Source organism: Mesocricetus auratus, unplaced genomic scaffold (assembly GCF_017639785.1).
Source record: "Mesocricetus auratus isolate SY011 unplaced genomic scaffold, BCM_Maur_2.0 Super-Scaffold_100008, whole genome shotgun sequence".
Classification (NCBI taxonomy): Eukaryota; Metazoa; Chordata; class Mammalia; order Rodentia; family Cricetidae; genus Mesocricetus; species Mesocricetus auratus.
The window spans coordinates 70,669,949-70,674,696 of NW_024429192.1; the positions used below are offsets into that span (position 1 = coordinate 70,669,949).

Below are 4,748 nucleotides of genomic sequence, written 5' to 3' on the forward strand. Positions count from 1 at the left end.
AGAACATGCTAATTAACAAAATCAGAAATGAAAAGTGGGACATAACAACAGACATTGGGGAAATCCAAAGAATCATCACGTCATACTTTGAAAACATGTACTCCCCTAATTTGGAAAATTTAAAGGAAATTGATGATTTTCTGGATAGATATCACTTACCAAAATTAAATCAAGACTAGATAAACAATTTAAATAGACCTATAAGGCTGGAGGTTGTTGGACAGCCGGAGTGGAGCAATGCCTAAATCAAAGGAACTTGTTTCTTCAAGCTCTTCAGGCAGTGATTCTGACAGTGAAGTTGCAAAAAGGTAAAAGAGGAAAAAGCAAATTGTTCCAGAAAAATCTGTGAAGAAGCAAAGGCCTGGTGAGACTTCTAGAGCTTTGGCATCTTCTAAGCAGAGTAGCAGAGATGATAACATGTTTCAAATTGGAAAGATGAACTATGTCAGTGTTCGGGACTTTAAAGGAAATCCTAATTGATATTAGAGAATATTGGATGGATTCAGAAGGTGAAATGAAACCAGGGAGGAAAGGTATTTCTTTAAACTTGGAGCAATGGAGCGAGCTGAAGGAACAGATCTCTGACATAGATGATGCAGTAAGGAAGCTGTAAAATCTGAGCCATATCAAGACTGTACTGTTGTAGTTGTTTTAATCTGTCTTTTTACATTGGCTTTTGTTTTCTAAATGTTGTTTTCCAAGCTGTTGTATATCTGGGTTTCAGAACAACTTGTAAGGTGGATACTTCTTCTTAGTGTGCATTATTAAAATATTCTGAGTGAAGCTAAATGTCAACTTTATTGAAAAGGATTGCTTTGTCCGCTACCTAGAATAAAATAAAGTCATTACAATCTTTAAAAAAATGTATCTATAACCCCTAAAGAAATAGAAGCAGTCATAAAAAGTCTTCCAACCAAAAAAAGTCCAGGGCCAGATGGCTTCAGTGCAGAATTCTACCAAAAATGTAAGGAAGAGCTAATACCAATACTCTTCAAATTGTTCCACACACAAAGCTGGGCGTTGGTGGCTCATGCCTTTAATCCCAGCACTTGGGAGGCAGAGATAGGCGGATCTCTGTGAGTTCGAGGCCAGCCTGGTCTACAGAGCAAGTTCCAGGACAGCCTCCAAAACAATACAGAGAAACCCTGTCTCAAAAAAACAAAACAAATTGTTCCACACAATAGAAGCAGAAGAATCACTGCCAAACTCTTTTTACTAAGCTACAATTACCTTAGTACCCAGACCGCACAAAGACACAACCAAGATAGGGAATTACAGACCAATCTCCCTCATTAAAATTGATGCAAAAATACTCAATAAAATACTGGCAAATCAAATTCAAGAACACATCAGAAAAATCATACACCATGATCAAGTAGGCTTCATCCCAGGGTTGCAGGGATGGCTCAACATACAAAAATCCATCAGTGTAATCTACCATGTAAACAATCTGAAAAAGAAAAATCACATGATCATCTCACTAGATGCTGAAAAGGCCTTTGACAAAATCCAACATCCCTTCATGATAAAGGTCTTGGAGAGATCAGGGATAACAAGAACATACCTAAACATAAAAAAAGCAATAAACAGGAAACGACAGCCAACATCAAACTAAATGGACAGAAACTCAAGCAATTCCTCTAAAATCAGGAACAAGACAAGGGTGTCCATTCTCTCCATATCTCTTCAATATTGTACTTGAAGTTCTTGCTAAGAGCAATAAGACAACAAAAGGAGATCAAGGGGATACAAATTGGAAAGGAAGAAGTCAAACTTTCACTATTTGCAGTGACCAAAAAACTCTACCTGGGAACTCCTACAGCTGATAAACACCTTCAGCAAAGTGGCAGGATACAAAATCAACTAAAAAAAATCAGTACCCCTACTATATACAGATGATAAAAGGGCTTAGAAAGAAATCAGAGAAACATCACCCTTTACAATTGCCACAAACACCATAAAAAAAAAAACCTTGGGGTAATACTAACCAAACAAGTGAAAGACCTGTATCACAAGAACTTTGAGTCTTTAAAGAAAGAAATTAAAGAAGATACCAGAAAATGGAAAGATCTCCCATGCACTTGGATAGGTAGGATCAACATAGTAAAAATGGCAATCTTAACAAAAGCAATCTAAAGATTCAATGCAATCCCTATCAAAATCCCAGCACAATTCTTCACAGACCTTGAAAGGACAATCCTCAGCTTTATATGGAAAAAAGACCCAAAATCACCAAAACAACCCTGTACAATAAAGGAACTTCAGGAGGCATCACCATCCCTGACTTCAAGCTCTACTATAGAAATCTAGTCCTGAAAACAGTTTGCTATTGGCACAAAAACAGACAGGTAGACCAATGGAATAGAATTGAAGACCCTGATATTAACCCACACACCTTTGAACACCTGATCTTTCACAAAGAAGCTAAAACTATACAATGGAAGAAAGAAAGCATCTTCAACAAATGGTGCTGGCATAACTGGATGCTGGCATGTAAAAGACTGCAGATAGATCCATATCTATCACCATGCACAAAACTTTAGTCCAAATGAATCAAAGACCTCAACATCAATCCAGCCACACTGAACCTGTTAGAAGAAAAAGTGGGAAGTATCCTTGAACGAATTGGTACAGGAGAATGCTTCCTGAACATAACACCAGTAGTACAGACACTGAGATTGACAATTAAAAAATGGGACCTCCTGAAACTGAGAAGCTTATGCAAGGCAAAGAACACAGTCAGCAAGACAAAATGACAGCCCACAAAATGGGAAAAGATATTCACCAACCCCACATCTGAAAGAAGGCTGCTCTCTAAAATTTACAAAGAACTCAAGAAGCAAGTCTCGAAAACACCAAAGGATCCAATTTAAAAGTGTGGTACAGAACTAAATAGAGAATTCTCAGTAGAGGAGACTAAAATGGCTGAGAGACACTTGAGAAAGTTCTCAACATCCTTAGCCATCAGGGAAATGCAAATCAAAACAACTCTGAGATACCATCTTACTCCCATCAGAATGGCTAAAATAAAAAACACTAATGACAGTTTATACTGGAGAGGATGTGGATAAAGGGGAATACTCCTCCACTGCTGATGGAAATGCCAACTTGTACAGCCACTTTGGAGATCAATATGGAGATTCCTCAGGAAAATGGAAATCAGTCTACCACAAGATCCAGCAATTCCACTCTTAGGCATATACACAAAAGATGTACATTCATACAATAAGGACATCTGCTCAACTATGTTCATAGCAGCATTATTTGTAATAGCCAGAACCTGGAAGCAACCTAGATGCTCCTCAATTGAAGAGTGGATAGAGAAAATGTGGTACACTTACACAATGGAGTACTAGTCAGTGGGAAAAAAAACCAGAACCTTGAAATTTGCAGGCATATAGATGGCACTAGAAGAAACCATCCTGAGTGAGGGAACCCGGGAACCTAGTCAAAAAAAGACAAACATGGTATGTAGTCACTCAGATATGGATTTTTGACATGGAGTAGGGGGTTGCCAGCCTACAATCCCACTGCCAGAGAGTATGGAAAACGGAGGACCCGAAGAGAAATATGCATCAAACCCTCCTAACTGCTGAACCACCTCTCCACTTCATTTAAAAAAAAAAACTACTTTAACTGAATGACTTAATTTCTGTACTTTGTCTTCAAGCCCTGGTAATTTGTCCTCCAAATAATCCATTCAGTTGGTGAGACTTTCCATTGAGTTTTTATTTGACTTATTACATTCTTTCCCAGTTACATTTCAGTTTGGTTTTAATTCAACATCTCTCTTTGCTGAACTTTGTTTTTATGTTTAATTTATCTACTTTTTAAATTAAGTTATTTGTGTTTTCTTAGAATTTGGACAATTAGAATTGGTTCACACATTTATTGATGTCTTCTTTGAGATCCTTAAACATACTTATAATTGTTCTTTTGAATTGTTTGTCTGAAATTTCATACAAGTCAGTCTCATTGGTGCCCATTAGTAAGGAATAGGTCATTTTTGGAGATGATATTCTGTCTTGACTTTTCATGTTACTTTTTTGTTGTTGTTGTTGTTGTTACATTGAGATTTGCCCAACTTATTGTCAGTTTTTTGGTTAAGAAAATATCTGAGTTGAATATTTGTTTCAGTGTTTGATATTACTTGTTTTTCATAGATCTTGTTTCAGCAGAATGTCATGATCTTCCTTCCATTGAGTGTGTGTGTGTGTGTGTGTGTGTGTGTGTATGTGTGTCTGTGTCTGTGTGTTCTCTTACTTTATAACCAGAGTAATGGAGCCTATGGTGGTGTAGTTGAGAGTGCAAGGTGTGGAGGTATGGATGGTCAGGAGTGTAGATGGTCAGGAGTGCAGGGGTGTGGAGTGCAGGGGTGTGGAGATGTGAGTGATCAGGAGTGCAGGGGTGTGGAGTGCAGGGATGTGGAAGTGTGTATGGTCAGGAGTGCAGGGGTGTGGAGGTGGGTGTGGTCAGGAGTACTGGGAGTCTGGAGTGCAGGGGTGTGGAGTGGTACAGTGTCACGTCCCCAGTCAGGGAACTTGTACAAAAGCAGGAGTGAGTAGTGGTGGCAATGGAGAAGGGAGTTGTTGAGCTCCTCTGGCTTCACCCACGACCCTCAGGGCCAAGGGTACAGAGAGCTCTCTTCTTGTTGCCTGGACACGGTGTATGTGGGCAATATAAGCAAGTGGCAGGGTGGAAGGTCCGGGAAACAGCAGAGGATCCAGAGACCCTGACTGTCCGGGTCA

The 4,748-nt window shown here is 39.1% G+C and overlaps 1 pseudogene; it reads left to right on the forward strand.

The window, feature by feature from the left end:
* The first annotated feature begins 230 nt into the window (after positions 1 to 230).
* On the forward strand, positions 231 to 736 carry LOC101829721 (annotated as a pseudogene).
* The last annotated feature ends 4,012 nt before the right edge of the window (positions 737 to 4,748 follow it).